The sequence below is a fragment of the Temnothorax americanus genome, unplaced genomic scaffold (genome assembly GCF_048541705.1).
Source record: "Temnothorax americanus isolate GAGA-0224 unplaced genomic scaffold, ASM4854170v1 Scaffold19, whole genome shotgun sequence".
Lineage (NCBI taxonomy): Eukaryota > Metazoa > Arthropoda > Insecta > Hymenoptera > Formicidae > Temnothorax > Temnothorax americanus.
Window position 1 is genome coordinate 272,593 of NW_027509329.1, and position 24,718 is coordinate 297,310.

General features: G+C 44.1%; 1 protein-coding gene across 1 annotated transcript in view; it reads left to right on the forward strand.

Moving 5' to 3' along the window:
- LOC143896604 (L-lactate dehydrogenase) overlaps nt 1-24,718 on the forward strand; it is a 141,986-nt gene that overhangs the window by 100,862 nt on the left and 16,406 nt on the right. The gene's annotated exons all lie outside the window — the stretch shown is intronic.

Here is a 24,718-nt window from a genome sequence, read left to right on the forward strand (position 1 = left end):
GTTTGTAAAAAAAATTTGGAAAATAAATCTGTTACTTTTACTGTATAAACTATTAAATAATTTATTACAATGTTTTAAAACTTAACTATGCGATCGAAAACAGAACTGTAAAAATAAAAATATGCAGTAAAGGAAGGGGAAGGAAGCGCGCGGATACGTCTTGTCTGAAAGAAGACGAAAATCACGTGTCGGCCGAGAGTGTGGTCAGCCGTGGACTCGCGGCGGGAAAGAAAAGAAAGATGGAAAGAAAGAATGTCGGTGGTTCACGGCAATAAAATACAGGCGCACACGCGCGTGCGTCGCGCCGAAATCGTGCAGGCGGCAAAGCCGTGTGCGAAACGGTCGCTGTTCTACGGAGAAAGAAAAAAGAAGAGATGCGCGAAAGAGCAGGAGACAAGGAAAGTAACAGTGAGTGCACATGTAACAGAAGAGAAAGAGCGAGACCAACGGAGAACGGAGAAAGAGTTATCTGCATCAAGATAGCGCGTGGTTCTCCAGCTACCATACGGCGAACAGTAAGAGTTTGCGTTGTTGGCATCACCAGAGGCGACGAGTGAACAGAAAGACATTGAGATGACTTGGAAAAAACTCGTTCGTGATGATTTTAAATAATTGTAAAAACCACAAAGGTATTTCCTTATTCATATTTCTTCATTCACATAAATGTAACATGCAGACGGAAGTAAAATCGAGATCGGCGAAGGGACGATTGAATTCGCAATAAGTATATAAAGAGCAAAATATGCATCCTTGCGGAAGGAGTGGAGTCATAGGGACGTCGCGCGACAATAAGAAACGCGTGACTGGAGAATCCGAGAGAAAGGGGGAGAAAGAAGCCGATACAGGATTCCTTGCAACCAACATTACCTCCATAGCGTCGACGCGCGTATACCGAGAGAAATCCTTGTCTTCGCTTAAGTCTCTACTTACGACACTCTTTTCGAATTCCCAAGTTGGTAATGTGACACACTACGCGTAATTAATTTTGCATAATTCTTGCTTTGGCGCCGTACGCATTTTCTTTCTTTTAAAGTTCAACGTCTCAGCGAGTTATCGTAAAAGTCGGGACTGCATTCTATAATGATAAAGTTTTCTTGATCTATTTGACGTTATTCGTTACTATGGCAGTTGATTCGACGGATAAAAGTTTCACAAGAATTCTTGGTCTTTATATGTCACAGATTTCTACTTCTTCGTTCGTAACGCGTCTTACATGATATAGCAAGAATGTAAGATGACGCGATATATATATATAAGATCGGTAAAAGATTAAAAATATATTAATACCTTATATTAAAATCTATTGTCGCGCAATGCGCGCGATCTCACAACTTATTACGCATATTCAATGGGATCAGTCGGACCTGTTCACAGCGCGCTGCTTCAGCAATTCAGTCATGCACGCATGACATTTTTCCGACGCCTCTCCCCCCCCCCCCGTAGGAGAGACTCAAACGAGATCGAGGACGTGCATGACGCGCGCCGGAGATTCTCTGGAATCGAGTGACGCACGATTATTAACGTTGCTGACAATCAGGTCATTGCGCCTGAATAAGCAATGACATCCTTGCGGTTGCAGGACTTCGTCATTCCCTCTTCTTGTTGCGTCCGCGAGGCATGCCTGCGATGCGGGGCCCTCGATGACTAAGGGCTCCGGCGGGGCTCGCTGGATAGTCGAGTAGACGAGTGGAAGTCGGGAGTCCGCTCCATTCCGCGCCGCGCCGCGCCGCGCCGTGAAAGAAGCCGCCAGCTCCGCTGATCAACTTGTCGCTGCTCCAATTATCCCCCGGCTTCGTCGTCGAAACGGTCGTAGACTCGTTGATTGATTTACGTTATCTTCTTCTGCCGCCTCTTGCACGATCGACCTCGGCAGGCGCGCCGACGAGTTCAGCGGCCATGATGCGACGCGACGGTGCTCTGCTAATCACGCGGGGCAATTAGCATCTCGGTAAGGGCAGACGCTTTTTGTGCTAGGCCCAAATGAAGCATGCCCAAACCGAGTCGTTCGCTTCTGGGAAAATTATCCGGGAAGAGCGTGAAAGGAATAAAGTAACTCGCATATTATTAGAATGCATTATGCAATAAATTTATTTGATAAAATTCGACGATATGGCTCAGCTAAGCGTAAATGAGATTGAACAAGCTATAATATTGTATAATCATATATTTCTCGTTCGTGAAAGAGAGAGAGGAGTGTTTTAACGATGATATTCTTATAAATTAATCATCAGGAAAATATCTAAAAAATCATAAAGCTTACTATATTTGGCTTCGCGAAGAATCTTCTCTTCTTTACTATTTTATTTACATTAGTATTATAATGCGATTGGAAGAAAGCAACGTGAGAGGATACATTCTTACGAAAACAATAGATGATTTGGTAATGCAAGGATCCTTATTATTCCTATCATTGCCGATTGTTTCCAAGATTTACGTATTACTATCAATTTCTTCAAAAATGGATAAAAGATATAATACTAGAATTGATATATAAAGATGTGACAAGAGGATAAAACTAAATAGATTCTAAGCGAAGAGTATAAAAATACACACGTCAAGACATAATATAGAACTAAATGAGTATAATAAGCGACAATATAGAATTGTAACAATAGAATTTACGTTCCTTCGCCATAAAATCAAATCGAATATTGTTTGACGCGTCATCATTTCGGGAGGATACGTCAAGCGTCGTGCACAGACGAAATTTTCCCCGTGCTATCTCACCATCGGCGATCAAAGTTCAAGTCGGCGTGTGTTATTGAATAATCATGGACTCTATACATCGCGCGACGCAGGCAGGTCTGCGCGCTCGGTGAAACGGGGACAAACGTAACTGGATAATTAACTAAATGCTTATTCTAAAAACATTTAAGTATGTCATTCCGCCTACGCACCTAATCTCCTTGCATTGTACGCTAACGAGCGGCACAAAGGCACCTAGTGCTATTCGCCTACGCGACGCATCCCTCGGCCCTCTCGACACTCGATTCGATTCGGGTGACGTGAACCACGCGAAAGGCGAACGTGTAAGTGTGTATATGCGTGCAGGATGACCGTGCGCGTGACACGACACACTTGAGAGCATGCGGGTATTAACGCCAACCACCCTTCTCTTCGTCTTTTCTTCGGAGATGATTGCGCTTGATTTAGTTTCTTGTTGCGTTTACCGCTTCGAGATAACGTCGTAATCTCTTCATCGGGACGGATCTTTTTTTTAAAAATACGTATAATAGAGAAACATCGCAAACACGAAAACAGAGACATCTCCGCTCGTGACATGCGTCGCGTGCTAAGCAAAATGAACGAAACTGCAGCGACGGGGAATTACGTATTTTAACGTGTCCTCCCTAATGTGCCTTTCACCAAAAGCCGCTACCGATCCGAGATCCAAATCTCCTGGTCTTTCGACCTCGTAATTATCCGCCTCGCGTCCTAGTATAATGATCACCGAGTCTCGCGTGTTCTACATTCTACATGATATAGTCAATTGACAAATACTGGGAATGCAGGGAATGAGAAAGGAAGGAAGGAAGGAAGGGGAAAAACGCTTCTTGCTCATGCTCACGCTCACGCTCACGCTCTTATTGTTAGCGGCACGGTAATAATACAGGAAGAAGCTAATAAAGTCCAAACGGAAATGTCGACAGCAAAAAATGCTATACATTGTGTATTCGCATCGATCCGTTTTGCCCACATTTCAAGGTGACCACATCGATCATACAAGACCACCTTTAGACTGTCGCGCGTGCATTATGACCACTTTCCTCTATTGTCGTTTCACAATAAAAACTTGTCAAGTCTCGAGGACGGGATAGTCGGTTGGTAGCTTCCGAGAAGCTCGATGTATCGACGGTGACGACGGCGTCGACGGCAACGGACTTGCGGGCGTCTGGCAGGAGGATGGCCTTATTATTCACGGCAGGCAACACGTGTACCGAGTACAAGGTGATGGCGAGTCGCTGGACCGCGAGAAGCTCTCGATGGTAGAAGAGGACGGTGCGGGGAGGGACGCGGAGAGGGGCTCCTGCAGGCGAGTCTGTAATCAGTAGCTCCCCGCCGACACCAAGACGGGCGCTTCCACTGTAACGAGAGGACTGGTTCGGTTAGGCCGCCGAATCGGGTGCCCCGCGGCCGTAGCAGTCGGAATCGAAGCAGAGGGCCAATTACTCGAACGTCTTCACTCCCGGGGCGCCTGGCGTCCCACTGGGAGCACGGCATCTGGCACCGATCCACCTTTCTCCCTTTGCTAATCCAACTGCCCTCCCTCCTCCCGGCTTCTCTTCCAGCTTGCGTCAAGGAGATCGGAGTGAATCGTGGAATAAATTCCGTCGCGCGATTGGCGACGATAATGAGAAGACTCTGCTGCATCTTTATGTGCATCTCTCGCCGAGAATAGGTTTATACATATATAAACCCGTTCATTTATTACCAGCTCAAATGATGTTATAGAAATTTAACAGTTCATATTCTCTTATTCATTTAATGTTAATTGTCAGCTTTTTTCTAATTTTTGGTTAATAACATAATTGATTGTGTTTTAAGTCAGCATTTTATGTTATCAGATTTTATGTCAATGTTTATCAGATATATTCTGAGAATGCGAACTGATTTATCTCTACATTCTGGATTTATAATATAGAAAAGAAGAGGAGGAAAATAAGTATGCATTGCGAAACATAGACGATGATTATAAACGTGGCACAAAAGATTTATTATGTCATTTAGACCTTTTGATCATTCCTGCTTGTCCAGTTTCCCTCTTTTTTAACATGCATAATTAGGTCAGTCTGTAGGATAGTTCGCGCCTCGCCTACTAACGAGGTTGATTTATAACGCTCTAAACACCACGTTCTGTTCTTTATCATGGCAATGTAGGCACTTTAACAACCACGTAATAAAAGCGTGGTTAATAACATCTTGTTTGAGTCGAATCAAAGCTCGAGTATGAATTTCCCAATCCTTCAAGTTGACTAGTAATTGACGTTTTTGACTCGTGAAAGAAATTTCTATAAGACTAAGCGTTGAATTAATCGTATTTTTAGAACTCGTACAAAGTCATCTATCGAAATTATTTAAAAACATTATAGAGTTAGCCTCACCAGACCAAATGCGAGCCATATCTGGCATAACCGAAAAAGCTATGCCAACATGCTGGTATGTATGCCGGATGCCGGCGTGCTGGATCGCTCGTGGTTAGAACCCGTGCGCGACGCGACGTGACAGTTGGCGGGGCTCCGATGCCGCGCAAGAAATCGAATTTAATAAAATCAATATTAATTGCCGCGTTCATGGCGAGTCGGAGAGAAGTTTCAATACCGCGCCGACCGCGCTCGCCCGCGCGGTTCGCGCTCGTTGAATATTCAAGTGCACGCATCGGTTAAAAAGCTGTTTATGGGCCCGACGTTGCGCAGCGTCCGGTTTTTGCCGTGAGACCCCGGAGCCGTGGAGGGGTGCCGGACCCGAGATGATCGGTGGTCTCGAAGGGCCACCGTGTTTAATCGAAGAGATATTGTCCGGCCGATCAGCGTGGTCGGTCCAGACCGGCGCGGCGCGGGGCAGCGCGACGCGGGAGGACGGGAGATGAGAAGAGAGCGAGCGACGCGCGATTAATTAATAACGTCGGTGCCATTTTCATTTGGCAAGAAGAGGGCTCGTCCTCCCAACGGTAGCGGGGGAGCAGCGCGAGATTGGAGCCGAGATATCGTTCCGTTAGTTGGCCCTCCCATCGTCTCGTATAGATCCCGTTTCTTATACGCGATCGAGAATTCCGCGAGATTAATTAATGAGTTTGAGGCATGTAGCATCGAGATTGGCGACGCCCTTAATGGGAAAACCTCTCAATTGCGCATCGAGTAAATACCACGACGTTAAATTGCAAGTTGATATCGTGGACGAAGGTACGCAAATAATGTTCTCATAACTACCTGAATCTAAATCTCTGTTTATATGATGCAGTAAACCACTGCATCACATTCTCAACGATTTTCAATTTCTTTATGAAAAGAAAACAAAGAAAAAGAGCAGATTTATATTTAAACTTTTTTCAACGAGTTTTTTTTATAACCGGAGAAAAAGTTACTTAAATCTGTTACATTCCTATCAATGTGTTCTGCAAACAATTAGGTCGTAAAAATGTAGAAGCGTAAAATAATGCACTTTGGAAAGAAAAGGAACTTCAAACTGTAGTTAAGGGACAGACAATATGTGTATGTGTGTGTGTGTGTGTGTGAGACAAAAACATTTCAATAAGATGATGAGAGTTACAGAGTTATTATCTCGTGTAATGTCACGCTGATTGGAAACTCATTCATGGTATTATTCCGTGATTCAGCAGCCGGTCCGACATCTAAGCTTTTTTCCACAAGTGCGAGTCTCATCTGTATCACTCTGTCTTCCTTTCGGTACCTTCTTTCTTTTTCCGAAAGAGCCGCATTACATGGATTGATTCACCGCCCGTCGTTCCATCTTTCGCGCTTCTCTCCTTTCGTTCCAGGTAGTTGTTTCCCCGTTTTTGACTTGATCCAAGCGCTTCCGAAAGGGAAGCGATAATGTTCACTGAATCATCACGAGATAATAGACGTTGCTTTAATTTGTATTTAAGCAAAGGTACGTGTAATTTACCGATAATTTACTTTATGTACTTTTTATCTATTTATCTTTTGGAGCGTGAATATAATTTTCAATATTTTGAACTCAATCTTATTAACAATTAGGATGAAGTAACAAACACTCGATACTTAATTGTCCGCTTGCGATAACATTGATGATTATTCTACGTACGTAATACTTCAAATTTCATAAGTGCGATCGATGATGAATCATTATTATGACGTAAAAGGTGAAAAGTTTGCCCCGCGGGATAAAACTCGAAGATAGCAGCAAGAACTTCGTCGCTGGAGCTACTTCTCCGATCATCGTTATCATCGTTAATTTCGGAACATGTCCCGCGGGCCTTGTGCTTTTATACGGGCCCCGGGGCCCGACGTAACTCACAATTACCACCGTGGTCACCCCCCCTTCGGTGACTTGGAGGCTCCAGAACGCCCCGTTATTTATGACGGGGTGTTCCGGCCGCTTTGAAAAGGGGTGCAACGACAGGGCCGACAGTCCGAATGCGGACGCCCCGCAGCGTCTTCTCCGCACACTGATTAAACACGCTCTTCTACGGTGACGTGTTAATCGCGAGGATTCATCACCTTCTTCTCTTCCGTTTCGTTTCCCGTTGTATTCCTCCTCTCGCCCACCTGTTTCATTTTGTAAATCTACCCGCGGCTTCGAATCCTGTCTGCTTTTCACGTCCTCGATGAGTTAGGATCTTGCGTCCCAAATTCTGTCGCATCTATATAAATATTGCGATGTAATACGCTGTATAAATACAACAGTCTTTTTTATAAGGCAGCCCTTTATTTATATAACCATCACAAGGTTTTTATAAAAACAAGTTCAGCTTACATAATGATACTTTTTGTTTTATACGACCTACACAAGGTTCTATTTTTTTGAATAAGCTTACAGGATCTCAGCAAATATCTTGTTTTAGTTGTACAATCATAAAGTCATTCGGTTGGATGATTTGACGATTCAAGGGAGGCTTCCGTGAATCATAAAGAGAGAGGGAGAGAGAGAGAGAGACATAACGCGCGTTTAATGCCTTTAGCGAAGCCCACTTCGTGGGTGAGCCATTCGTACGCGTGCATCGTGTTCGTGCTTTATTCTCGAGCCGACGGCGATTGCGGCGGCGCGGCGCGGCGGAGAAGTTCCCGTGGGGCGGCTCGAGATAATCCACACAAACATGAATGATACATTGAAGCGCTCACGAACTATAAACGTCAGCCGTGAAAAATATGATAATCGTCAATCTGCATAGTCTGACGTTGCGACGACCTCCGTCACGGCGACACCAACCCCTCGTGCACACACGCGTACGCAGATACGTCGTCATCATAAACGCGTCCTGGTACGTGGCGACGCGTAAACGTACAGTGACATTTCATTCTAGCCGCGAGAGACGGTTGAGATTTCCCGCGAGGGTGACTGATCTGCACAGTCATTTGGACTTAGCGAGCCCACGGACCCGAGCTCAATTCGGACACATACATTTACACATCGTGTATATTCATCACATGTGATTTTTGCGATTAATGATTGCACAAACATTTGAAGAAATATGAAAGCAAGATACAACTTAATCTAACAAGAATAAGAATAGTTAAAATGAGAAAAAGATTTACAAACGTGTTTGATATAAATGAAGCAGGAAGAGCAAAGTTCGTTTTTTATTTATATTCCCGAAGAAAAAGATAATTAAGATATGCTTGAGCGCACGAAACTCGAAAGGACGTTAGATTTGGTGCGATATGTGATGCATCGATACGTCATTTGTTCTCTGTTTCATTGTCGACGGAAATATGACCACATCACTTGCGCGCGTCAGTTAATGTACCACTGTAGAGCAAGAGTAGTAACTGGTTTGTCGGCCACCGTTTATGAGAGATGTACCCCGAAGCTACGATACGAAGAACGATACGAAGCGCGCGCGCGCGTGGAATGCGATTTGGTGCGTTTGCTAATATAACGCAGTCTAATTTCGGCGCACGTCTTGATTTATTACAAGCGCGGGGAATAGGCTTCTATATATTTAATACAAACATCGACTGTTTAATTCTCTCAAATAATTTTTTACTAAGAAGTTACAATTGTAGACATAGCAAAATTTCATATAACTTAATTATATCTGTTGATAATGAATATATATGATTCAAATTGTACGCAAGGATTGATTTAGAAAGCTACAGAATAATTGTGTGCATATTAATCATCATTAGATAATTATAGATGACTGCTCTTGACGTTGCCTTTATAATATTGACTTTCCTGACCTCATTTGACATCGCATTCAGCCAATTTTAGTAGCAGGGACTGTACCGTGTGCTTTGAGGCGTGCGAAAAAGGGTTACCGAAACCCTGGGGGAAGCATCAGGAAATATTGAGGGCAGAGCAGCTGTCCGGTAGGAAGTGACTTCGGCCAGGACTCGATATCACGAATCGCTCTTCCGGAGATAAAGGGTAGAGGGGAGGCCCTTGTTCATCCTAATAATAACAATGAGGAGCGGCGAACGGGGTGGAAGAAGAAGAAGCAGATTCATATATACACTGCGGGCTGGATGGTCGTGTGCAAAAAAGGCGTGGGTCTCAGCAGGCGTTCTCGACATAGCAGTTTGGGTCCCGATTTTATCGTAGTCTCCGTGTTAGCTGCATTGTGTTGTCGCCGGGGTGCTGTTTGCCGCAGTACTGTACGTTGGGGTATCTTATGGTAATGTGTATTCACATGCACGCGCGCGTACATACATAGGCGCGCGAGCACAGGTTACGTGTGTGTGAGCACATATATAGGTAATGGTAGAGATGTGAAGAGAAAGAGAGAAGATCGAGGGGTTGCGGAGGGATACGTACGGTAGGCCCCACGAATAGGCTCGGTCGATCTACCAGTCGGGCCTGATGCGTACACGGTCCGCAGTATAGATCATCCTCAATGTCTCGGAGCCTCCCACCTAAGTATTCCCATTAAGATCGTATCGTATGGCCAAAACTAATAACCAATCACCTGTGCGGCGGGTATAGGTGCTCGCGGCTTTATCATTATCCAATATATTCGATATTATAGTCAGCGCGCGGTACATCGCGCCTCGAACCTTGAAGGGGGGTATCCCTATGCATTAAAGGCGTGTCCCTCGTTCCATAGCTTTGTGTAAATCCTTGCTCCGATGCCAGTCACGTACTTCACTTGAGACAGAATGGATTTTGCGCCGCGAGCGAAATTATCAACATCGTTAATGATCATCACGGCGTTTTCTTATAACATTGTTAGCGCACGCTATGGTCGCTTAATCCACTCAAGTAGATCCATTTATTTCCGCGGTGTTGCTCAGTGTGTCTTGGAAAAAGATGATGAGATCTGCGATCTAATAGAAGAAGAGAGCCGTTCGGCAGATGCTCGATAAATTATCGTTAATCATCAATAACAGTGTGAACGTATCAAATTACGGTATTTAGCTTCTGTCTTGAAACATTGATCGTAACATTGATAGTAAATATTAAAAAATTTCTTTATCTAAATACTATTAAAAATACATGACTAGAAAAATTCTAAAGAACAATAAAAATGATCGTTTATAACAACGAATGAAATTTTGGGAAATAAAAATACGGAATTTTTTTTTTAACTGCGAATTTTGATGTGCCCATTATGTATCCCTCTCTTATTGAACTAATCTGATTTAATTACTTAATAGATTCGATTATACATTTCTTGACGATCTTCGAGAGCGTGTTTGAACAAAATGACCATTAATCTAGCGGTCGATATGCGCAACATACAACACTCCTGTATATTGTATATATAAACAGACGCCAGATCCATGATGTATGGCTCAAATATGGGCCATGGCATGCGTGCGAACATCATGCTGTAATCTGGAGCAATCGTGTGTGATTGTGTAAAGAATCTTGTAATATCCGCTTCACCTCGTTCCACGGCAAGATCTACGATCTCCGCTTTAACACATTCGAAAAATCAATTTAACAATTCCATTTGCGCAACGATTAAGTCCCTATATGTCAAGGTCCCGCGATCGGAGATCATATCATCCATCTTCCTTTATTGCGTAGGATGCATCGAAAAACTCATTACGGTACACGGGCGGCCGTTCGCTGATGTAATATATTGTTGCATACGTCCCGCCTTATAACGACTCGATAATGTTCATGAGATGCAAATTTTCTGTAAAAGGAATCCACGGGCCGTTGCGGCGCAGGCGAGTGTTGCGCCGGAATCGGAGCGTCGGTTCTCTTAATTAATTGATAATTAGCTATTAAGCCGAGGATGACTCGGGTGTTTTTCGTCAGGTAGGTTCGATTGTTGCTTTGTCCGTTGCAGCACCGCAAAGCTCTCCCCCTCCCCCTCTTCTTTCTCTTTCAGTCTCCCTCATTGGTGCCTGGATTCTCCACCACTCCCTCTTTCTCTAAGGGGGGTTTGCTGTGGCAAAATACCTGGTTGCCACACCATCGTTTACCATACATGGGCTTCTCTGTTTCGAGATGGTTACAGCGCACGGTGGCTTTATTGTGTACCACATCGCTGAGTTATATATTATATATATATATATTTTTTTTAATTTTTTGTTACACGGACACGACCGACACATCCAATTCGCGTTCATAAAATCATCATGATACACTATCGGTTTGGTCAAGAAATTCCATGTCACGAATATCTTAACGCGTAATATCTACGACCACAAGTTTATTCCCATTAAGTAAGTTAACAAAGAATGTAATTTGACGTTAAAAGCTAATTAAGGATTTCAATCATTTTGGATTAACGATCCGCGCGAAGATTTTCGAGTCTCTTCATCGGCCGAATTGTTGACTTTGAGACTTTGACCTAGGAAGGACCCTCAAATGAATATTAATGATTCTGTTTCGTTGAAAGTTTCTAATGAACGTATCGGCGTACCTTAGGTAAACATAAGTAAATCGATTCTTCCACCGATGCGCTACCGCTAGTCTTGGAATACCCGCTGAGACTTACCGCAACGTTATATCTACGTAACATACGTCTGACAGATGAGGAATCGAACGTAGGAAAGAAGAACGAATACCTACTTATCTATGTGTCTATTTCTCTCATTTGTTTTATTTCTACGAGTAGTTTTCACAAATTTTGTACATAAACCGATTCCGCATCATTTATATAATACAATTACATCATATTTTTTAAATGTATAGCGTGCTGGAGAGATATTGGTTCCAAAACGTGTCTCGACCTATTCTGCTCTATGCGCTTCCAGTCAGTCGCACGATTCTCCATTCGTCAACGGAGACGTCGCGTCCCGGCAATACGAGTGTCACGTCAATGGACGGTGCCCCGCTGAGCTATCGCGCCGCATACAAATTGGATTAGCCTTGTAGCCCGGGCGTATGATAGATCGGGCAATTTGTCCGCGCGCGAAACGTCGCGACGCATCGACGGCGGAGAAATTCCGGATGGTCGTGGCCGCGGGCGCGCGCTCGTCATATACGCGCGGTGGTCCTTACGCGGGCCACCATGAGCGATCGCTACACGCCGCGGCAACGTGTACTATTCGCGATGTAACTATACATTCTCCGGTTGTTGGCCATCAACCATTCCGTGTCTATCCCTGACCCTCCATTTGCCGGGGCGCGAATGTAAATCCGGCGGCGGTGGAACGTCACGTGCATTGTTATTACTCGGCGCGCGCGCGCGCGCGGTGGTAGCGCGAATAAAACGACCGCGCGCGTCGCGTCAGTGTCGCGACGTGTGCCACCGTCTGTTGTTAAGTACAGGAACGTTAGTAGGCATGTACGGACCGAACTATTATTATCGAATTTATATATGGTTACACACGATCGGTATCGCGCATCAGCAGTATTGTGAGAGAACCATACATAAAATCTCGCCTTTCACGCATCTCTACGTGCAATTTTCATGTGCATTCACAATTGTCAGTTGATTCCATTGGTCATTGAAATACGTGTGTGGCATGAAGATCTAACATGATCGCAAAGATAAAAAAAAAAAATGATTCGCTTGATGCTAATCTTGTAATGGAAAATTCTTTCGTTGTTTTCCTTTTATCGTTACAGTCTTGAATATTAGCTATAATATAAGTATAAATTGCAAGATGTAATCCTGCCATTAACGCTCATATTTTATAGGAAGTAACGTGCATGCTGAATCACATTAGAAAATTATCGACTTTATTTGTGGCCGCATCACTTTTGAATGTGCGCGAGCGGTGCGGTGTAAAGCTTACCCTAACGAGTTATTATAAGTCGTACTAACGGGTCACCGTCGTGCATTAGCGCCTACAGTAATATCCTTGAAAACATACATCACTACGTGCGGCATTGCGCACTTTAGAAATCCCGTACGGGATCGTAATAACCGTGGAAAAGGCAGTAATTACATATTTTCAAAGTGCGTGCACTTTGCAGCCTGTTAATGAGTAGTTAATGAACAACTGTCATTCGTAATTACGCGGATCTTCATGCGCGTACTCGCGGATTCACATCTTCGGCTCCGCGCCGCAGGATTTAATGTATGGCAATATTATTACAAATTAAACGATACAACGGTGCTCTCCGGCGAACATACATAGTAATTGCTTGCGAAACTGGACGTTTTGAAAAAGTCACTACAAGCCATAAGGAATTCATTTTTGACGCTAGCCATGACGGGAACTTTTGCTTAGAGAGAAATGTTCTATTTTTAAATATATTTAACTCCAATTTATATTTGTGTTAAAGAGGACAAAAAAAATTAGTTTTGTTTATGGAATTATTTAATTATTTATTAATTGTAAAAATGGTAAGAATGCAATGTGATTCTTTATAATAATTAAATATAGAGTAACGCGAGAGGATCCTTGACGTATAATAAACGTATATACGCGGTAATTATAAATTCTACTAATGGAGCAACATATCTAGGAATCACTGATTTGAACTATATTAATCCGATAAATTAACACACTATCTGCTTATATCCGAGAAGTTACGTGCTGCATAAGTACTCCTCTCTGATAAGGCTCGTATCGCCTCGAGGCTCTCGCGGCTCCTCTGGGATATACCGTGTACATCGCGAATCACGGTGGTCTACGCCGCCGACGAGTGATTACCGCACGTCTCCCAGGAACACACACGTACACCAAAATGTATGTATTCTCCGGCTCGTTGGCGATCAACCATCCACCCCTATTTAAAGCCCGCGATTCGCGCGCGGCAATGCGCGTGTAAACACAGCCAAGGCGCGACGCTTCGCGTTGCACGTCGTGGTGATACCTGAACGCGCTGGGAGAGGCTCATCGAGTCGTGTTATACTGTGTAATCGTACACCTCAATCCGCACAAGCACACACGTGTCTCTGCACAATACGTACGCGTTGTCCAAAAATCGATTATCAGAAAGACGATCGCACGTTAAAAGTTATAATATATTATAGTTATCGTCAGTGTAAATCGCATACTAAAATTAATTATAATTATACATATAAAGTTTTGTAGAAAGAATATAATTAATTCATTGTCAGTATCGCTTTTTTAACTTGCTGCACCTATTTATAATAGATTCCAAGCGATATTATATTTGTTGAAATAAATTATGTTGCGCTGCTTCGGTTTATCGGTAGAAGAATATGTTGAATTTTTGCATAATATTTTTATTCGCGTCATCGATTTTGGACATGTAATAAGGAAAGGGCTTTATTTCGTCGTGCACAGTTAATGGGGAAGAGACGCAGAGAGGTTTCAGTAGCCAGTGACTATACGTGGTTTCTGTACCCCGTAAACTCAACGATATACAGGAGTCCTGTAATGTTACACCTTCTCCGCCGTCTCTTTGTCGTACCTCGTCATGGCAGAGAAGCACTGATACATATGCCCTATCGTTTAGCGTATTGTCCGTACCGTATATGCTCACGAGTATTCGAGAGGTAACTGAATCCACAAGAGGAATGTGTTGATGAATGAAAAATATGGTCGGTTATTTGTGATCCGGTCGATTTCAGTATCCTTTTCAACAGTCATCCTTCATGTCTAATTTATGTCGAGTAAGTGACGTCGCATGAGTCACTCTAAAATGATGAAAGGTATCGAGTCAAATGCATTTTTACTTCTATATATAAAAATTTTTTTTTTTTTTTATATCAAAACTGAACAAAAAACATTAATATTGAGATTTTTTTAATAACAAAGCTATAAACCTTTATTACAATTATATATTATTCTGCTCTATGTATCTATACGTTTCTCTATACGTTTCTCTAATTTTGTATCTAGTAAGTTCTTAAATCTTTTTAGTAATTAAATGCGAGAAACGCCAGCGTTCTGTTTAATTCGATATTAATATTAAACAGCGAGAAAAAACGACAGTATTTTCTCCCGTATCGTAGTTAGACATATACCATTTGAGAGGAACGCGTCCCCCGCGAGAGTGTATCACCACGTATGGTGAAAATAATGGCCGGTCTGATCGAGTTGAAAAAGACAGCAGTGGTAAGAACGTAGTTTCACGATGTACCACGCTCAAGGAAGGTCATTCCACTACTGTCGCGATGTTAACCGCCGAGGTGAAGGCACAGGCAGACTAACCTCGGGTTAGTTCTACGGGTTCTCCTAACCCAGATGATATCGCGCCTAGATATATAACGCAGGATTTTATGGCGTATAACAGGACGGTACATAATGGCTTTATGCGTACGTACTGGACGTAACTTACGGCAGTAGAGCCGCTTTACTCCCTTGAGTCTTATTTTACGTGGATGCGCATCGCGGACATTCTCGGGGAAAGAGAGGATTTCAGGGCCAAGGAGAAAGCGTCGAGAAATTCGAGAATGTGTCATATCATCGATTCTTGGCAGTATCTATTCCAACTTTACCGCGGCCGGTTTGACCGCGTAGAGCGAAAATGTGTTTATAAAGTATAATACGCGAGATAGTCACCGAGTATCTCGAAGGATTTCGACGCACGATTATAGCCTCTTAATGTGCAGTCGCTAATGTGTGTATCTTCTTAATAGTTTCTTATTGCAGTCTTAAGAACGTGTAAGGTACAGCCATGGATGATCGTGGATATATCGTATAAATGTATACCGTGTACAGTCGCGCCTGTAATAACTTTGAAACCGAATAAAAATTAGTTTTATTGTTATATATAGTAACTCCGTCAATTATCGGCGAGGGAAGTAAACGACGAAAATATGTCAAAATTTAAAATTTATGTATTAAAGACATCGCGTCATTCTTCCTACAATTTAGACATTCGAACGTTTAGATCGACGCGACGTGCAGAAATATTTCACTCGGGTGGATCTCACTAATGCGCATTCCATTTCTGACTCGGTCAACGCGAGCGGTTGATCGATGTCGGTCTCGTGTCTTATGAATGAACGGCAAGAGGTGGTGTCGGATTGCGGGTAGCCGTACCTACATCGAAGAGTGTTCCTGTTCCGGCGACGGTGGACGTGTATTTACTGCCCACGTTCAGTCACTTAATTATAAAATAATTGTTATTTATCTTCGACATTAGCCGGATATCGGATGGCTTATCCGCCATCAGAACGGCTCGCCTCATTCGCCGGTCGCCGACTTGTCGGACAGGCGTACGGGTATAGGTGCGAAGAGGCGAAGGACGAAGGAACGTCCAAGGGAGCGCGAGTAAGAGGCCAGGTCTTCTTGGCCAAGCTCGAGCGCGTCCCAGAGAGGACGTGTCGATTTATCTAGGCACTCGATCGAGACGAATTAACGGCTCGGGAGCCGGTAACTTAAGCCGGTGCGTTTGTCGCCAAGACCTCCTCGAATCCTGGCAGCCGAAAGGGATGAGTAGACCGTCGTTATACCAGAGCTCTACCAATTGCGGTTCTCTCCAGGCCGAAGGTACGAGCGACATGCGGGATCGCGATTATTCAACAACGGCGTGAGAATCGTCGTCGCCATTGGAGCCTAGCGTCGAAACTGCACGAGACAAATGGGAAAAAGCGTGAAAATAAATTTCTAGTTGTTAAAAAAATTGTCAAAAAATTGAAAAAATACGAAATATGAACGAAAAAGACGGAATACAAAAGAAAAGATTTATCTCGTAAGATTTATACAAAAATGATATTTATCTACATATATTATACTTAAACAATGATTAATGATTATAAAAAATATATCTTACGCTGCAAGTTTATAAATTGAAGATTCGCAAAAAATACATAAAATTTACAGTCCTACTTTATAAAGTTTATATTATGGAATGTATATAGAATGAAATTCCAAAAGCATTTTAATATCTTAATAGATCCCCGAAAAAATGTCGGCTATTCTGCTTTGTGAAAACCTCCCTGCGTCAAACAATCGGCAGAGCATATCATTCTCCACATAGATTCTCCGATATACACGTTCCTCCGAGGTCTGGCGGCCGGCCGCAAATCACGCCACCACGATCGCAAGTAAACTGAGTTACGAGCACCTCGGTTTCCATCGTCTCGCTCCTCTCTTTGTCATCGTGCTGAAATGGTGCAGCCGCGCGGTTGCCGACGAAGGGGATCAACGGCGGATCTAAACGACGATCAGGCACGCGCGTTCCACCATGCCGACGTTTCGATATGTCCGGACGAGATCGGAGCAGCTCGTCGTGCGTGGTAAGAAACGACGGCGCGAGTGTCGAAGAAGCGAGGAGCAGAAGAAGGAGGAACAGGAGGATACACAGAAGCAGAAACGGACGAGGAGAAGACGAAGAAGAAGGGGAGGAGAGAGAAGGGAGTGACAGCGGGGCGGGTCGTGCAGGAAGAAGAAAGTATCGTGCGATGGAAGACGCTCTGAACGAGATCTCGAAGTATCCGCCAGGCTAATTAATCCCAGAGCCGTCTGGCGCAAATGACAGGAACGATCGGATCGGGGGGTAATATATTACCGCTCGTTTCAGCAACCGTTGCTCGAGTCTAGGATCGAATCGTCGTGCTTGTAACGCGATCTTCAGAGAAAAAGCGAAGGAGGCAATGGCGTGAACGGGGGCGGACGGGGGAGGGAGAATGAGGGCCCCCGGTTGAAGGGTGGAATGGGAACCTTAAGGCCGAACACAACGGGTAAGCAATGATAATTTATGACCGTCTACGACTCCGGGCGCGATCGATCACGTAATGCTGCGGTTACTTTATGTCGAAAGGACGTCGATTTAGAGGAGAGTGAAATGGAAAGAGCGTCGGCAGATGAAACTGGGAAACAAAGACGTATCAGACTCTATAAGAACCTTGCGAACGTCTCACGTATGAATCGTGTAACTCGAAGGTCGGAATAACAGCAAATTATTCGGACAGTGTAGCTACTAGCTACTGCGTACAACATAATAATATTATATTCTGAATATCAAAGGATCTGAATGTTACGATATTGCCTCGCATTATCAGTCCTCTTATCTCTTCCCCGATGGTGCTCGATTCGATGGACTCCGAGCACTATATCATCGCACAAAGCGCGTTTCGTATCGCCGTCGATATTTATCGCCTCGTCGTGTTCTCCGGCAGCAAATTACTACGATCGACTCGTAATACGGAAACTTTCCAGGGGTGCTTTAAACGAGAGCACGGAGGATATACATTAAGTCGATCGTATACGCGGAATCGCGGTTGTAAATAACGCGGCGATCTGATTTTTCGCCTCGCGACGCCGCGGGTGAATCCGAAATTCGGCGGCACGCGAAGACCTCGTAAATAAGAGCGGTTCTCGGGCGGCGAAAAGAAGAACAGGTTTACGAGGCAGGATGCACTACCGCGGCGGCCTTCTCTCGTCTCTCTTTCTCTCTCTCTTTCTCATTCCTCATCTCTCTTTCACCTTCCACCTTTCCTTCTACCGTCGTCCTTGCTCACCATGTCGTTCTTTCCTCCGCTCGATCTCCTATCGATTCCCGCTACCCTTCGGCGGTAAAAACGACTGGCCGCTGGTACACGGAGACGCATTACCGGCCACGTCGTTATAATTCGTCACTGTCGCGTAATGATCCGTGAATGTGCGCGCCCACTCTTATACGCTTTCTTTCTGCCCTTCCTGCCATTGCCATTGAAGGGCCCCACGGAGGTTGTCGATGGCCTTAACCATCGGCAGGGCCCTCGTCGCAACCTCTCTCCCCCTCCTCCCTTCTCGCCGTGGCAACCACCGCGCCGCGGCGTGAAAGGATCGCCACTTCGCGATCAATAGTTCATTACGAGAAACAAAAATGCGCAGCCCGACAATAGCGCGATCCGTAGCCGCATCGAACAATCGACCTAACTATACATACACTCTCTCTCTCTCTCTCTCTCTCTCTCTCTCTCTCTCTCTCTCTCTCTCTCTCTCTCTCTTTCTCTCTCTCTCGCTTTCTATTCTACGGCAAGTGACGTGGAATATATGCTGCTGGAGTGCGACAGGAAAGTGTACGAGACCACGAAGGAGACGAAGGGAGAGAAAGAGAAAGAGAAAAAAGAGGAAAGAAAAAGTACGGAGAACAAGGAGGAAGAGAAGATCGAGATGAAGTGCTGGGTGGCTCGGCCAATTCGAGGATTGAGTATGTACGATGAGAGGAAGACCAAAACTCGAGATGATAGTGAAGCAACAATGAGTTATGAGAGCATATCTGTACGGAAAAGAAAAGACGGCGTGGTTGCGCAAGCGATGAGGTCTATTCACGTCTTATATTAGGGCTATTATGGGCCACCAGGATATAGTGAGCTACGCCACTATGATTGCATGTTATCAGTGGCAGTCGTGACACCACCCACGTGTAATCTCATAAATCTGGAGAGCAGTAGTCTGCATCCTTATTTAAAATAACGGTATAATTGAGTTACATACTGAAAACGTTTATAATTATATTGAAAAAGAGAAACGCGCAACTTTTCTCATTTAAACCCCTTTTGAAATTACTCGTAATCCGATTTTTTAATTGCATTGCATTGTTAAGTGTTCATCATTTTGCGAGTTATTTTAACAGAAATTTATAAGAGTGTCTTTTGTGTTGTGATCTTATGCTACCGTTGGTTTATTCAATACCGTATATAAGAAGAGTAGTATATCAGATTAAACAGCTGTATATCCATCAATATGCGTACAACATGATTACGCTAATTAGTTATGTTAAACTTCCAACTGCGCTTATAGAATGCATATCGTTTTAGAAAAAAAAAAATATTGAAGGTGAATTCTTAAGGAAGCGTAGGTTTTCTGACTGAAATATAAAGTTATTTTTAACTCTCGAAAGTTTATGCTTTTAATATTATCTAATTAATGATTAACCAATCTGTTCGAGCATACGGTTATACTCGGGTTATAGGATACTGTTTCCCGTAGGGAGTGAATTTCGAGTGTTACTTAAGTTATAAACTAGCCCCATTACAGCGCACGATTGAAATTAAACCATCGGAATCCGAGAAGGTTCGTGTTAGATTATCCGGGCCCGTATTTTATCTTATCTTAGAGATCCAACTTGTTCGCCCGGTGTGTGGACACTATTTCCCTAGCTATACAGAACGGCTGCTTGTTCTGCAAGGTGGTCGACTCTTCGAACAGCGACATCCGATCATCCACATTCAACGAAAACCACGCAAACACTGTTTATTTAGACTTATGGATTCTTACAGCATAGAAAACGAATGAACAACGTGGAACCTTAATTTATCTATTTTACCACCGTACTATTTTTTTAATTCTATAGAAACCTCAAGTTTTATTTCAGAAAGAATCTCATGCTGTATTGAATGTACTTTTTTATTTAAAAGAGATATGGTTTGAATACTTTATTAAATTTCCAACAAAACTTTATTTTATTTTATATTTTATAATGAAATATAAAATTGTGTTTTATTGCGTTTGATTGTAAGTTTTATTGAAATATTTCTAAACATTTAAATCGATAAGATACAAATTTAAAAAATATCTTTGTTTAATAAATTATTTAGAGAATTTTTACATCAAAGTTGCTTGAAGAGGAATTTCAAGTATTTCTCTAAAAAATGGATATGACGAATTGTATATCACGAGTTATTTCATCAATGATGATGTTTGATTACAATCACCGGCAAGTGAAGAATAGTTGAATTGAAAAATATTTCTTTAATACACTAATAAATCATTAATGTTATTCTCTTGCCGAGGCAAAAGTTGTTATATTCGATGTACAGCATGAGCATAATTCATTTTTTATTCCTTTATCCATAAAAAGGGTTAAAGAAAGGGTAACGGATCTTGATGTGATCTTGGTTAATTCGTGGATCTGAACACGTGCTTAAACGTTTATCTCGGGATGTCAGCCGCACTATAAATGAATCGAACAAACGACGGTCTTCGGCGGTGTCGTTATACGCCGCATAAAAGCTAGAGTCTCGCTTTGCATCCATCGTTTCGGTGTACACGCATCGGCTGCTCGATCGAGGAATTCCACGGATTTTCTTGTCAGGCTACAGGTGCACGCTCTACTCCTATACCGGGTTCCTCGCGATCCGCTGTCGCCCGTTGCGCTTTCGAAGAGTCGGCCGGCGTGCCTCGGGGGCCTGATGGTCCCTAGAAAAACGACGAAGACGTACATATTTCGAAAATGTCGTTACTCAGCGAACGCGAACGGACCCTAGGCGAAGGCGGTGATCCGTGCAAGGAGACGGCTTGGTAAAAGGGCTTCAATAAAATAAACAAGTCTGCTTTATGAGTTATCCGCGAGGTGAGGCTTATACGCCGCGAAAAACGCCGATGCGAACATGCCGCGGGATGAAAGTGGAGAATAACCGGAGAGACAGAGAAAAAGAGATGCGAAATCGCGATTTAAGTAGCTCGTTTCGACTGTCTACGTAACTTTTAGCCTATCACTGCGAGAGCGACACACCACTCTTGGTTTGCGTGAACACGATCGCTACACCTGCGTTTAATCGTGTATTCTTGGAAAGGATTTCGTTGTCACTTGAAACGCGGATTTGCTCAGTCGCCGAGAAATGTTTCGGATTAATGAGCGCCGGACATAAGAAGGTCTCAATGCGGCAACAGATATCGAGAACGCGAAGAACCGTACTAAATAAGTGTAACACATGAAATCTTTTTCTTTCTATAAATTTCTTTCTCTCTTTCTTATGTTTTTGTAAAATTGCTGCATTAGACCGTGATGATGGAATTAGGGTTTAAAAGATATCATAGACACGCGTTTTAACGTGGATTTGTGCGTGCAATCTGTACGCGTGTATCTATTTGCTCGTTATTGTCATGTAAATATTGAATTACTATGCTCATATACCGAGATAGGAAATCTGTTTACATGCATTTTGATTCCATTATTCTGCGATTCGCTTTTCTCGCAACATGGATACCTCTATGGCACGTTACAAGTCGCGGACGCAAGCATATTTGTCTTCGCGTCGGAAAGCACACGTAAACGCTATCCATGACGGAGACGTTATGGGACGGCCGATAGCGACGCGGGGCAACAAATTTCAGCATCGCATTCGCGATTACCACCCGTCGCTAGCATGAAATCGAATAACGGATACATTCATAAACGTCCGATAATTCAGCGTGCGGTATCGCGAAAACGCGCGGCTGAAGCGCCTGCACGGACGTCGTCATGATTAAAGTCGATTACGATTACTTTACGGCGTGCGATCGTACCTTCGATAAAACGTGCAAAGTGCAACGTCATGAGGAGAGGAAACCGTCGAAAACTAAAAGTTTCAGGCGTTCATGGATGGTCGCCGATTGCCCACATCGCCGCGGATTGCCCATATATATTCCCGGGTAAAGCGCGGAAACACGTTGATGCGCGAGAGAGGGAATACCGTGTTCGCCAATTACACTTTCAAAGCGGAGCGAGGAAGAAGAACGGGAATGGCATTCGCTTCGGGCGAGTGCGAAAATGCGAGTGAGCGCGTCGTGAGAGGCCATTTAAACGACGAAAGAAAGCCGGGGGACCGTCGGAGGGAGATCGACTACTCGCGTAGGTCAATATATTCATTGGCTGGAGGAGACCCCATGACGCATTCGAGGTGCCTTGTGCACGCTCGCGCACGGCGCGATTTCTTGCGTATTGGCGCGGCGCACTTAGGCGCGCGAGAGTGGAAAAAGCTGCGCCGGTTGCGCGCGGCGCGCACCGTGAAATCGAGTTGACTAGGTATAAATTGTCCGGAAGTGGATGGTCCGATGTGGCAGCGCGTTGTAGTCGGACCGGCTCTTCTCCTGACAACCTCCCCGTGTGCGAGACGGACGTTTAACTCGTAACGGGCAAGACATCTCCGCCGATCCTACGTAAACCGCTTTTAATAATTCCACGATCCGACGCGCGACGCCGCGAGCGATTCTTCGGAAACCGTCTAAGGCAGCCTCCCTTTTTGCGGCGTGCAATTAAGTTTCTGTTAATCTTAAATTACGAAAGGAATTAACACCGGAAAGTGCTTCCGAATATGTTTATGGGATACTTGTGCATGTTCTTGCGTATGCTCTTGCGATCGTAACTTCCTGAATTGACGATTCCTAAAACGATCTCCAGAATTTTAATACGTTTTTCCACAAACCATGTATGCGCGTGTGTTTACACGTCTTAATCGCCGAATAAATAATCCTTAATCGTCCTTAATAAACCGTCGGTATCGACCATGTTGAGGGATCTTTATGGGAAAGCGTCAGATGTGGGAAATATTCTTCGTGGCGCGGCGCGGGTTAACTGTTTCCCATATTTATTACGTCTTCGCGAGACATAAAGTAAAACGCGACCGGAACTCTTCGGCATTCCGCGAGAGTATGGCAGTTCGCAGCCGGTCGGTCGGCCGGTGACGCCGGTGTTTACCACACCCGTCGATGTTCACTGCGTTCACTGCGTTCATAGCGCCGTAAACGTCCGGTCGAACGGGCAGTGATATCTCTTCCGATGGACGGGCGCACAGAAGGACCAGCGTTTCGCTCGCAAAATCGTTTATTGTTTCTCCACGTTCGATCTCCCGCGTATTAATCGCGCTGCGGGGCTGCTCTATTGCGCGCTCAGATATCACGCCGATACTCGTTGCCCTTCTCGCGCAAAAAATCCACCACTCGGGTAATAGCGAGCCTTAAGGCGCGCGAGAAATCGCGCGCGATGATCGTACGCGCAATAACGTATAGAGGCGTGGTTATATTTCATGTCACGCGCGAAATCATTCTATCGCTAGCACAAGACCTTTCCCGACGCGATCTGTTAGACGTAATGTAATTTAGCGCACTTCTGTGCGGAATTTCGATTTGCGCTTGTTGTGTCGCGGTAATTTGTACTCGAGAGTTTCGTTAAATAAACAACGGTCTTATGCAGTCCATTTCTTAATATTGTTAATATTTTAATATGATAATTTACAAGAATACGCTTTGATATAACGATTATTTACGAGCCATATAAAAATCTAATTCGATATTTCGGTGACAACCAGAGCAGCGAATAACTCGAAGCAAATATTTTACGCTTTTCTCATGTAATTTCCATCGGTTTGTGGAATTATGATTGCAAGACAATCGCGACGAGCGAAACGATGAAATGTCGAAATGCATGCGCCGAAGACTTATGGCGAAATTCACGGAGAATTACCCGATGGTCCGTGGTACGACCCGGAGCGAGAGGCACTCATGGGCGGTAAAGGGCGCTAAAGGGCGCCGTTCAGTATTAAATGTCACTCAACCGCGTCGTAAAGCAAAACTGCAGCTCGTCCAGTCAACGGCCCCGGAGTTTTGCACCTTACCGTCGCCGGTTCCGAGATGCATTATTGCCGGCCACGTGATACCGCGACGACGCGAGCGAGTTAAAGGGTTGGAGGAAGACGGCGCGCGCGCGGGTGACGAGGAGGGACGAGAAACGGGAGTCCTTCGTTCGCATGCGGCTCGAGAGCGAATTCCCTTCGCCTTTCTCGGGTGCAAAGTTTAATTGCACCTGTTCTTGCCCCTGTGAAAAACGCGAATCGATTATTGAACGCTGCCGCAACTTGCGCGCCCATACCGAACGAGGCTTCTTATTCTCCCCGTTGTCAGTTGGAGTTAGTTAGAGATATGATATATCGTGAGTTCTTGGTGTCACTGACTAGGCAAATTTATCGTTCATTCGATGCGCAACGCCAATAAAAACTCGAAGAAAGTTCAATGGGCAATAAAACCACAGAAAATTATAATTGCATACTTCTGACTAATATGAA